At 40.8% G+C, this 13,070-nt stretch overlaps 1 long non-coding RNA gene across 4 annotated transcripts in view; it reads left to right on the forward strand.

Moving 5' to 3' along the window:
* Positions 1–13,070, forward strand: part of LOC738506 (uncharacterized) — a 122,899-nt gene that overhangs the window by 73,694 nt on the left and 36,135 nt on the right. The gene's annotated exons all lie outside the window — the stretch shown is intronic.

Here is a 13,070-nt window from a genome sequence, read left to right on the forward strand (position 1 = left end):
AAAGAAGACCCCTTCTCCTATGGGGTCTATGTTGCTGCCATTCCTTTACTAGGAACAGAGTTTTTCTTTTTCCAAGGTAGGGACTCAAGTGTAAGTGTCATGTATAGCAAGCCTTGCATGAAACATGCCTCCTGAATCCCACATTCTCTGAGGGGTGCTTCATGGAGCTTCCTGCTCTCCGCTGATGAAACCTGGCTCTCACAGGCCAGCCAGGGGCAGCAGGGCTCAGCCTCAGCAATACCTACCAGGGACTCTAGAGATAACTGAAGTATCTGTTGAGAATCACCCACTCCACACCCTAGAATGGGAAATACATGCAGGTTCCTATATAACTAACATTGACATGCATTTATACTGTAAACCCTGAACGCTGCTCAGTGGGGCCCTGTGACGCCCTTGCAGTTTCTCTTCAGTAAGAATTGAATAAGAACTCTTAAAAGTGTGGCTGCTGGCCTGGCGCGGTGGCTCACGCCTGTAATCCCAGCACTTTGGGAGGCTGAGGTGCGCAGATCACCACAAGGTCAGGAGTTCGAGACCGTCTGACCAACATGGTGAAACCCCGTCTCTACTAAAAATACAAAAATTGGCCAGGCGTGGTGGTCCCAGCTACTCAGGAGGCTGAGGCAGGAGAATTGCTTGAACCCGGGAGGCGGAGGTTGCAGTCAGTTGAGACTGCACCACTGCACTCCAGCCTAGGGTACAGAGTGAGGAGTGAGACTGTCTCAAAAAAAAAAAAAGTGCAGCTGCTGAGAGAGTCTCTGTGCCAACTTAGTTTGAGTTCTTCTTCTGGGCCCTGTATGTCCTTGGGTGTACCCCATGCCATCCCATGTGAGGTTGGCTGTCTAATCCAGGTGGATCAGGAGGTGCTTTGTGGTTTTAGCAGCAAAGAAATGACGTCTGGCAAGCAAACAATGATTAAACATGTTTCCATTCGTGACTTGTCTTTTGGTGAAATGCAAAAGGTGGCTGTGCATTCTTAATTCAAAGAAAATCTCTTTAAAATCCCCTCATCCCTTCTTGTTCTTCTAAATAGTCTATTCCTAGATATCTTGTACCCCGCAAACTCCCTCAGCCTCCATGGCAGCTTTTCTCTCTCCTCTCTCTCTTTCCCGTCTCTCCATCTCCTCACTTCAGCGTTTCCTCTTTCTTAGCTCTTTATTACGTAGAGAAAAACCTCTCCAACCTCTTTAGCATTCTCTCCATTGCATCCCTTACCTGAATTCTCCCCAAGAAAGAGCCCAAGATCTGACACAGCAATCAGAAATACTCCACCCTTAGAAGCCCAGGGGCGAAGGAATTCAACACTTTGTCCCTGTTACTTCCTTGCATCAGGACCCTTGTTACTATTTACAGACTATTTTCCACGTCTACTAATGCAACTGCTCAAAGGGCACTTTAAGAATAATCATTATCCATTGATATTTTTTGGAGGCTTTTATTCCCTCCAATAAGTTCTGCCAAATACTGGCTGCTGGCTCTATTTGTTAAACAATGGAGGGTGTTGTTCTGCTTGGTTTTTTTGTTTGTTTGTTTGTTTTTCTTAATCTGAGCTTTCTGCCCACTCTTAGCACGGGGCAAAGGGAATATTTTTCTGCCACTTCTTTTGGTGAGAAGAGTCACTTTCTGATTAGGATTTGAGCTGAAAATAGGTCCCCCTTGGGGAAGAAACATGAGTGCAGGGCGCTTCCTGTGTCACTCCCAAGGAGGCACTCCCAAGGAGGCACCTCCTCAGGGCAGTTCCTCTTTGAGAATTTCATGGTCAGTAAGAAGTAGGCTCCCAGGGACCCCAGAGTGGGGACCCTTTGACTGAAGTCACCCCAGTGGGTATAAGATAAACATAAGAGACGCTTCTCAGAGAAGATTTGGAAAGAAATAAAAGAGTAAAAGGTTCACACGGACCATGGAGTTCTGGAAAAGGGCCCAGAAAGGGAAGCTGTGGCTAAGAAGAGAAACTGCCTGATTACACAGACCCAGGAGAGGGGATGAAATCTCTGGTCACGTATCTCAATAATGATTTTCCACATGCTACAAAGCTTGTGGGTTTACCAAATGAGTTTTATACTTTCCTGTGTTTTCCTGGTTGTAAAAGTTGTCCTTTTGCTTCCATGTTTAGGACTCAGTTGAGCAATTCTTGTAGGGCCAGTCTAGTGGTGACATATTTCTTCAGGATTTGCTTGTCTGGAAAATACTTTATTTTGACTTTATTTATGAAGTTTAGGCTTGCTGAATGTAGAATTCTTAGCTGACATTTTTTTTTCTTTCAGTATTTTGAAAATACTATCCCATTCTTTTCTGCTGAGACAGGTTTCTGCTGAGAAGCCCACTATTAGTCTGATGGGGTCTCCTTCATAGGTGACTAGATGCACTTTTCTTTCTGATTTTAGAATCTTCACTTTCATATTGATTTTAGACAGTCAGATTATAATGTGCTATGGTGAAATCCTTTCTGCGTTCATTTGTTAGGGATCACTGAGCCTTCCATATCTGAATGTCTAAATCTCTTGCTGAATGTGGAAAGATTTTATCTTTTATTTTATTAAATAGGTTCTTTAGGCCTTTTGAATTCTCTTAACCCTTGAGAATACTGATAATTCATAAATTGGTTTGCCTTATGTAGTCCCAAATGTCTCAAAGAGTTTCACTTACTTTTAAACATTTATTTTGCAAAATTTTGTCTGGATTATTTCAAAGTTGTAGAATTTTTTCTTTTCCTTGGTATAGCCTATTTTTGAAGGTTTTAAATGCATTTTGTATTTCCTCCAATATTTTTTTCTTTCAGAATTTCTGTTTTTTCTTTTCTTTTCTTTTTTAAGGTATCTATTTCCTTTCTCATTTGTACCTTGAATTGATTTTCTGGCTTTCTTTTATTGGTTTTCAGATTTCTTCTGCATCTCACTAAGCTTCTTTAAAATTAATGTTTTGTATTTTTTAGGGGATGATGAATATGTTTATTATCATGATAGTGGTGTTGGTTTTATGGGTATACATGTGTCAAATCTTAACCAAATTTTATACTATAAACATGTGCAGTTTATTGTATGGCAATTATACATCAAGATGTTAAAATAGGGCCACAAACTCTTTTCTGTTTCTCTCAGTAAGAGATGCATTATAATTCTCTTCCCACTGAGTCTGGGGTGGCCTTAGTGTATCGTTTGACCATTAGGATATAGCACATACTGGGACTTCTGAACATAAGTCTTAGGCATTGCATCTGGCCAGACGAGGTGGCTTATGCCTGTAATCCCAGCACTTTGGGAGGCTGAGGTGGGCGGATCATGAGGTCAGGAGATGGAGACCATCCTGGTTAACATGGTGAAACCCCATCTCTACTAAAAATACAAAACAAAAAAAAAATTAGCTAGGCGTGGTGGTGGGTGCCTGTAGTCCCAGCTACTCGGCAGGCTGAGGCAAGAGAATAGTGTGAACCTGGGAGGCAGAGCTTGCAGTGAGCCCAGATTGCACCACTGCACTCCAGCCTGGGTGACAGAGCAAGACTCCATCTCAAAAAAAAGAAAAAAAAACAGACATTGTGTTTTTGGCACAGCTGTCTGGGAACACTCTCTGAAAGCCCTGAGCTGCCACATAAGAAGTCTGGCTACCTTGAGACTGTGATGCTAGAGAGGCCATGTGTAGATACTCCAGTTGAAGCTCCCAGCTGAGCCCAGCCTTCTCCATCAAAGTGCCAGATATGTGAGTGACTAGCCCAGACCAGCCCAGATACCATCTGAATACCACAGGATAAGCTTTGTTACTATCACGTGGAAAAAATATATCTATTACCCCAATTGAGCCCTGTTTGAGTTTCTGACCTCTGGAATTGTGAGATATATTAAAAAACCTGTTGTTTAAAGCCATTAGAAAGTTTTGAGGAAGTTTATTATGCAGCAGTAGATAACAAGAAATGAATTTGGCACAAGGAAGTTGAGAGTGCTTTTGCAGCAAAAATATGTGGCGTTGACATTGGTACTGGGTAGTAGGCAGAAGCTGAAAGAGCCATGAAAAGACCGATGGTGAAAGGTTGGAGAACAATGAGGAAGATGTTATTAGAGCTGGAGAAAATATGACACATTATGTGGTTGTAAGAAGTTTTGTGAACCTGTTGACTTTATATCAATACTTTGGATTTTTTCTCTGATATTTTGAGGATTTATTTTTGGTTAAGATCTTCTGTTAAGGACATATTATGTTCCTTTAGGGATGTCATATTTCCTTGCTTTCTTATGTTTCTTGTGTCTGTACATTGATTTCTGTGCATCTGATATGAAAGTCACTTTTTATTTTTGAATTTACTTTCTTTAAGGGTGAGGATTTTTTTCCTGAAGATGTGACTATAATGTTCGTTGGGTAGGGTTTGTTGGCTTTGCATTCAATCGTGAAGTCTGTGTGATTTCTTTGGCTGTGAATATCATTAGTGGCTTCTGTGGTTTCCTCAGTGTGTTACAGTGTGGTTATTGCTAGAGACTACGGTGAAGTTGTGCTGGCTACACTGAAATGCTGTATGGTCCCATTTCTGGATTTCAGCGGTAGCGCCGATGAACTAAGCTTATCTATCCTTTTGCCCTAGGGTGACATATGCTGGCACTTGTGTTGGTGACTCCAGGCAGGCCACCAGCAGGGTAGCTTACTCAGATGCCAGTTGTAGTTGTAGTGTACTGGGAGGGTGAATGGACCCTCAAACTTCTAGACAGCCATAGTGGCATGGGCAATGGAGGTAGCAGTGGTGATGAAATGCTCTTCCAAGTCTCAAGTAGTCTTCTGAGTCCCAATTGTGTTGGCAATGGTTGCAATGGGCTGTGTAGGCCAGTCTCTAGGCCAGTTGTTGGCACTTGCAGGTAAAAGCAATATAAGGTGGTAGCAGTAGGGTGTTTACACCCAACCTCAATACCCCCAAAAGACAGACTTGGTTGTCCCAGTTGGTGGATTAGGTTAGGGAACCTCCCCACGACCCTGGATCTTGCATTTTGTCTCAAGGAAATGATGATACTGGGTGGAGCTAAATTGCCCTCAACTTCCCCCAGTGGTGAGTGTCTGCACAGATGTAATTGGTAGGAGTTAGGCAATCCTCCCAGGGCTGGTGAAATGCTTGGGTGAGGGGCAACTGTCACTGCCCTGAGGTCCTGCCACAGGGAGGGTGATGGTGGTCTCCGCATCCACAGCTTTGACTGGTGGATGGGGAACTTTTATCCCTCTCATGCCCAGCCCCACTGGGGCTTGCTCCCTCCTCTCACCTGTCACAGACAACTTGGCTATTCTGCCAAACATGAGAAATTTATACTGTTCTTTAGTTCAACCCTGGGTCATAGTAGCCCCTCCCCAGCTCAAGACCAAGCCACTGTGACAACTGTCACCCTGCTCAAGTCCTGGGGGTAATGCCTACTTTCAATGCCATTGGATGCACTCCATGCCATGCTTGTTTCTCAGTGTTGGTTGTGTTAGCCCACTCCCTGCTCATGCCCCAGTTCCGTGAGCAGCAGCTTGAGTTTCCTTAATGCCTGGGATTGGCAACCCTGGTAACAAGGACCATGAACACTCTATTAAGAGCTAGGATTAACAATGGCATCTTGCTATAGCTGCTTAGGCTTCAGGAAGGGTGTGGAACTAAAAGCATTTTCCCTCCCTTGAGCAGTTCCTTGTCTCAGTCACCTGACTGCTCCCTATGCTAGATTCAGGGATTGAGAGGGTCAAAATGCTCTCCCAAGATCTAGATTGTATGATTCCCCAGTGAGAAAATGGACCACAGAAAAGCCATTGCTTACTTTCTCCTGTATTATAGAGTCACTCCTGATTTCCAGCTGGTCTTGGTCACACAGGCTGCCTGTTTTTCTTTTCCTTTCTAGTTTTTGCAGTCTCCTGTCACTTCTGTTAAACTCTTGTGTTCTCTCTTGGATAATGTACTCAATGTATGATTGTCTATATGCTATTATGGTGCTAAATGGATGAGGCTGGCTTGAAATGCTCCTAGTCAGCCATCTTAAAAAAAATGGTACTGATCTTCAATAATGCCACCTTGCTAAACTCACTTACTAGTTCTAGTGAGTTTTAAAAATTCCTCAGACATTTTTATTTGCATGATAATGTGATCTGTAAAGTTTCCAAACCCCAGGTGGAAGCCATTAATTTATTTTTGTTGCATCATATCTCTGGCTAAGACCTCCAGTATAATGTTGAATCGAAGTGGTAGAAACAGACATTTTTGTCTTGTTTCTAAAGTAACGTTCCCAAACCCAGGTTTTAACCATTACATGTGACATTAGCTGCACATTTTATAGATGCCCTTTCGCAAGTCTAGAAAGTTTTCTTGCATTTCTAGACTGCTTTGGGTTTTATTATAAATAGATGTTGGTTTTGTTAAATGTTCTTGTGTGTATCAATTTTTTTTTTGTATTTTGTTTTACTGTTATCCTGTGTTACATTGACTAATTTTTGGATGTTTAGCCTAATTTGCATTTTTGAGATAGCTCCTTTCGGTGACGGTTAAACTATTAAAAATGCTATAGAAATCAACTGTTCTGGCATAAAACAAATAACTATAAAGAGTGTTGAATAGCTTTATTAGGAAGTTTGACTAAATACACAAAGGAACAGCAATTATGAGCCCTAAACAAGGTTTAAAGCTTGAAAAGTGTATCAATAACTTGATAAAACATGAAGTGCTACAGGTAATATTATCTAAGTACTATGAAATGACAATAGAAAGTTTCAAAGTATAACCAATAAGAAATATCTAATCACATGCAAATTTCCTCTAAGATTATTTTAAGCAACTATTGGAGTAAATAGAAAATTTAAACTGAGATTACCTTTATAGAGCCAGAGAATTGCTAAGAAAGCATTTTGACTGGAGGCAAAGAACCAAAAGCTATTCAATTAATTCTACCAGTTCTGTCTTAAGGTCACAGAAAGATCATGATTTGGTATATATCCATATATTTTTAATTAAAGAGCAGGGTTATTACTCAAGAAATTTGTACAAAATATAAATATACTTTTAAGTATTAAGAAAATATCTATACTCTACAAATAATGTTACCATGAAGCATATGAAGGTTATGGTATTCTAACTAAAGAAGCTTAAGATTTTTTATGGGATATTGTTCTGCCAGAAAATATCTATGTGCAGTGTGGATATATGATGTAGAACAAAAAAATTGTATATACTCCAAAGTATTATTTAATGCAGAAAACTGAAAATCTTCAAAAGTTACAAAAAAACTTCACTATGTCCAATGCAGCTGATAGGAAAAATATTTCTGCAAGACCAGAAATAAACTAGAAGAAGGATTTACAGGAGTAATAAAACTGAGAAACCGCTACTCCCTTCGGGTCTTGATTGATTGCAAGGACCTCAAACTTGTGTAGATTGCCCAATTTACCCTCTTGAAATAAACAAAGAAAAAGTACTGACTGAAGCAGATCATAAAATATAAAACACAGAAGAAAATAAGCTACCACTCTAAAGAATGAGAAAAAAATTAATTGTATACATTTTAGTTATTTTAAATATACTTAAAATATTTAAGTAAACGCAATGGGTAAAATAGAAAATTTTAAAAAATGATTTGAAAAGACCAAGAAATTGTAAACTAAACAAGCATATTTGGGAAAGGAGCCAAAGAGAAATTGAAAAAAAAAAAAGTTTAATACACAATATTTGGGTTAAATATTAAGTTAGACTCACATGATAAAAAGATTAGTAAACTGAAATATTGAGCAGAATGAATATCACCAAATAAAGACAAAATATAAAAATACAAATATAATTATAGGAAGAATATGAGAAGGAAAATACATTTAAATTATCCAATAGAATATATAAAACTATAGAATATGTAAATAGAATGTATAAACATTTCCAACAGCAATAAATGAGAGCTCTTGTTACTCTACATCCTCGCTAGCGTTAGTGTAGTCAGTGTTTTAGATTTTAGCCATTCTAATATGGGTGTAGCATTATGTCATTGTTATTTTAAATTTCTATTTCCTAATGACACATGATGCTGAGCATATTTCCATATGCTTATTTGCCATACTTTTATGCTCTTTAGTGAGACCTTACAACTTTTACATTTGTATTTGTTTGAATCCTTTGCCATTTTATAATTGGATTGTTTATTTTTTATTCTTGAGTGTTTTTTTTTTTTTTTTTTTTTTTTTTTTTTTTTTTTTTTTTTTTTTTGAGAAGGAGTCTCGCTCTTTCTCCCAGGCGAGAGTGCAGTGGCGTTATCTTCGGCTCACTGCAAGCTCCGCCTTCCGGTTTCAGGTCATTCTCCTGCCTCAGCCTCCTGAGTAGCTGGGACTACAGGCACCCGCCACCGTGCCCGGCTTTTTTTTTTTTTTTTTTTTTTGTATTTTTAGTAGAGACGGGGTTTCACCGCGTTAGCCAGGATGGTCTGGATCTCCTGACCTCGTGATCCGCCAGCCTCGGCCTCCCAAAGTGCTGGGATTGCAGGCCTGAGCCACACCACGCCCTTCCTATTCTTGAGTTTTAAGTGTTTTTTATTTTTTATTTTTTGCATGTTTTGGATACCAGTCTCTTATCCGTTATGTGTTTTGCAATTATTTTCTCTCATTCTGTGCCTTTTCTTTTTATTCTTTTAACAGTGTCTTTGCAGTTCAGAAATGTTACTTTTAACATAGTTCAACTCAGCAGTTTTTGCTTTCATGGACCATATTTTGGTTTTTGGTGTTGTATCAAAGGAGACAGAGTGAAAGATACTGAAATACACACCTGAGCTGTTTCCTCGAGGGCTTTGACTTTTTGTAGCATGGCTGAGATTTCATATGCTCTGTAGCTCTGCCTTGGGGGTTGCAGAGGATGAAGAGACTTTGGGGAGGTTGGAGAGTTGGGGAAAAACTGGCAACTAGCATCTCACAAGCTTCAGGGTTCTTCTTCTTTTCTTCCCTAAAGGGATTCCTGGAAAAGGAAAGTACTTTGACTGGGGAAACCTTGGCCAGGTTTGACCTGCTTCTCCTTGCAATTTCAAAGAGCCCTGCTCTCACTCAGGCCTCTCACTAGGGCCAGCCTTAGACCTAGTTGTAAGTCTGCTTTAGGAATGGAACTGTCGCAGCACGAGGGAATGGCTATTTTCTTCAGAGTCCAACTCCAAGCACAAAATGCTAGGATTTCCTCAAGGTGCATCCATATTGGTGAGCATCATGGTTAAGATTAATGACCCAACTTACTTGTAAATTTCAGGTTGACTAAGAATCAGGAATTTCAGGTTACTGTAAGGCCCAGTACAAATATTGAAGGGGAAGAAAATATAATTGTCCTTTCTATCTTTTTTCTCATAATTTAGCTCTTTCTCCACCACGTCATGCAGCTGAATTGAGCCAAGCATTAGTGGTGGGGATAAAAATAATGCTAGAATCACTCTCCCCCATTCCAACTTCCACTCTCTTCATGTGCACAGCTCCACTTCGTACAACATTGTCATTTTTGGAGCCAAAGTTCTCCAACATGTTATCAACTGAAATACAATTAACTATTTTTTTTTTGAGACAGGGTCCTCCTCTGTTGCCCAGGCTGGAGTGCAGTGGTGTGATCACCACTCACTGTAGCCTAGAACTCCTGGGTTCAAGCAAACCTCCCACGCCAGCCTCCCAAGTAGCTGGGATGACAATCGTGTGCCAAACCTGGATTTTTTTTTTTTTTTTTTTTTTTTTGGTAAAGATGGAGTCTCATTATGTGGCCCAGGTTGGTCTCAAACTCCTGGACTCAAGCAATCCTCACACCTCAGCCTCTCAAAGTGCTGGGATTATAGATAGGCATGAACCACTGCACCCAGCCACAATTAAGTAAAACTTACAATAAATCTATAAAGAGCAATTAAGGGGTAAGAAACTCTTTGGGGGTATGTAGTTTACCACTAAAGTATCATGTCTTGCCAGAACCTTCTTCCACAGCACAATGGAGGCAGCCTTGTAGGCTGAACCCACTCAGTTTGGAAAACCCTTGTTCTTCCCCAGGTCTTACGTTATTTCCACAGGTTGGGTCCTGAGCTCGAGCTGTTCTTGCCACTTGAGGGGTCTTCTGGGTCTCCTGGCTTGGAGTACAAGTTGATTATGCAGGTGACCGGGGTCCAGGCTTCATCTCCCTGTGCTCTGAACGCACCCCACACCTCCTCTATTTTAGCACATTTCCCAGTTGATTCCAAATGCGTGCTCACTCCTCTTTTCCCCCCACTAGACAGTAAGCCTGATCTTGCTCACTCGCAGTTAGCTTCTGGACAACTTGTGGCGTATAATAAATTTTGCTCAACAAAATTTATTAAATGAAGGGGTATCTCCAATTTGAAGGCAAACTTTCTTTGTTATCTTGGAAACTGCCATAGGAGCTGTGTCTGAATGTGGTGATGGGTGAAGATCTCGTACTGTCAGGAAACTTCCCTAGGTACTGAGCCATGCTGGGGCTGCCTTTCCACTGAACTGGTTGTCATGCTAGCTTCTGGTGGGTGTGTTCAAGCTGATACACTCCAATCTCCAAGTAACACGCTGATCTTTATGTTTCCAGGAGGTTAGGTAGCTTGACTGCATTGGGGGCTGAGCTGGTCTCCATGAGGTTGGTGTGTGCAGACTTCCTACCGCTCTGTCCTTCATTTCCCTCTTTCAAGCAGCCGATAAACTGAGATTAGAGCTACAACCCAGCTGAACTGTGTCCCTTCTTCCTGTTTTTGTCACATGTCTATTACTTTTTTTTCCTCAAAAATTAACTTCCAAGACTTAAAACACCGAAGAACCACTCCCGATGGAAGGCGATAAGAGGGCATGGGTGTATTTAGCAACTTTGAGTCCTAGTGGCTCCATTTGAAGTATTTTAAATGTAAACTGGGATTAGAATGTACAGGGCTCACTAACTTGAGCAACTGCTCACCCTCCCTTGCCCCAAAAGAGGGGGGCTTATTAGAGGCAGCACTTTGCCTTAAAGAATGACTGTTGTTCAGTGTATTTCTATCAAGCACATAATACACATTCTCTCTCTCTCTCTCTCAGAGGCTAACCAAGTCCTGAATTCCATTGTCTCTCAACTGTTTGATTCAATGATTGTTATTAAGCAGTAAACCCACACCAACCGTGCGGTCATTGTGTTTCTAAAAAGTGTAAATGTCACTTTTTTGGTCTTTAAAAATTATTAAGCAGAGAGAAAGATAGCAATTTCCAGTGTTTGCTTGGATGGTAAGATGCAGGAGAATTTGCATTACTCTTGAGAGCTGCCATTGGTTAGCTGGAGGGAAAAAGGATATCAATTATACATAATCTAAGAAGCCTCTGCATAATAATCAGGCCCAGTAGGGGCTTTGGTGCACCTTTGTTATTCTCTTGAATACAAGAGCCCAGATTCCCTTTTCTCTATGTGCTAATGCAATTACCTTATAACTTGTGAATTTCCAATGCATTTGTCTGGTGTTTCCTCTCTAAATGATGTGTTTGTAATGTGGATGTGGAAGGAGAACACTGGCAAAATGCAGGAACTGGAGAAGGTAGGTCCTCTGTTAATGCCTAGAGGAAGCTACCTCACAGCAGATGCTCACGTTTCTGCCTTCAAGGTAGACTGTTCTTTTATCTCTTACCCCCACTCCAAATAATTATTATTCCTTTTCTTCCCAGGGTTACTTTAATGACCTGAATGGACAATGCAGATCAGGACAGGCTTCTCAAGTTGCAGGGTTTTTGCCCCAACCTATGTGGTTTGGGAACCCCAAATCACAACCCAGTGGATCCCGGGCTCTGGGCATTGCTCCGTCTTGGCACCTCCGTAATTGGCTGAGCAAAGACACACAGGACTGAGGAGAGGGGGCAGAGAGGAAGGGGGCTTCACATAGCAGTTGATAGTTTCAAATCAAGATACCATGCATGATGGCTTTTCAATATCCAGTTATTCTCATGAATAAAATCTCTTGCACAGAAATATTCTTCCAATCCACTGGGTTAATTTACCATCTACAGAGACCACTCAGCTTTGCTGGCTAAATAACAGAGTCTGTGATTTCTTGTGTAATTATAGGACCTCCTCCTTCTCACCATTAATTCAATCTCAGGGCCATGCCTTCTAGGTGCCTGACATGGGAGACAGGGCCTGTCCGTTGTGCCTGATAAATGGATGTTAATACCAGCATGAATATCCTCCACTCTTAACCAGCATCTTAACTCTTTCCCATAAAAAGAGGTGCCATATTTCCCATCCCTTAGTAAACCAATCAGCGGGCAGGTTTCTAACCACTGTCTCAGTTTATGACAGTACAGTAGGGTATTACACAACAAAAAAGCCTTCCTGCTGGAATATTTCAGCATTTCAATTATTTATTATATTAGCTTTATGGCATATCACAACCTATTTGAGACAGGTAGAGTGAACCCTTTTCTGCCACACAGAGGCGCATTAAGTGGCCATCATGACTGGTGAGACTTAATTGTTTTACACCGGCCAGTTCTCTGTCGTGATTTAAATCCCTTGTAAAGCAGCTGACCCCAGTTCTCAGGATGATTTGGATCCCCCGCTAACTTGGAAAATCAGAGCCAGCTGAGAGTTGGCTTGCACATTTCAGCATCTGGTAAAAGCGTGCAAGCTAGTGAGATGTGCAGGGAAGGAGTCATTGGCAATTATATGTGAAAACACTTAATTAATTATCTCTTTTAATTTGTTTAAATGATCATAAAATTGCTCGCATTATTTTGAAAATGTCTTCATGTTTATAAAACTGTCTTCATGTCTTCACATATTTATAAAACAAAGTTACAATCATTTACCAACTCATTGTTTATGATTAGAACATAATGTGCAAAACCAGATTAACAATGCTATTGTATCCAAATTCAAATGCCAAGTGCTTTTGGCTATGATTGCAGATACATCTAACTGATATACAGATAGATAGACAGGTACATAGATAGATAAATAGACAGATATATAGATATAGATATAGATATAGATATAGATATAGATATAGATCAAGAGAGAGTGGGGAGGGGGGTTCTTGCTCTGTCACCCAGGCTGGAATGCAGAGGTGTGATCACAGCTCACTGCAGCTTTGACCTCCCAGGCTCAAGCAATCCCCTCACCTCGGCCT

Source organism: Pan troglodytes, chromosome 8 (assembly GCF_028858775.2).
Source record: "Pan troglodytes isolate AG18354 chromosome 8, NHGRI_mPanTro3-v2.0_pri, whole genome shotgun sequence".
Taxonomy (NCBI): Eukaryota; Metazoa; Chordata; class Mammalia; order Primates; family Hominidae; genus Pan; species Pan troglodytes.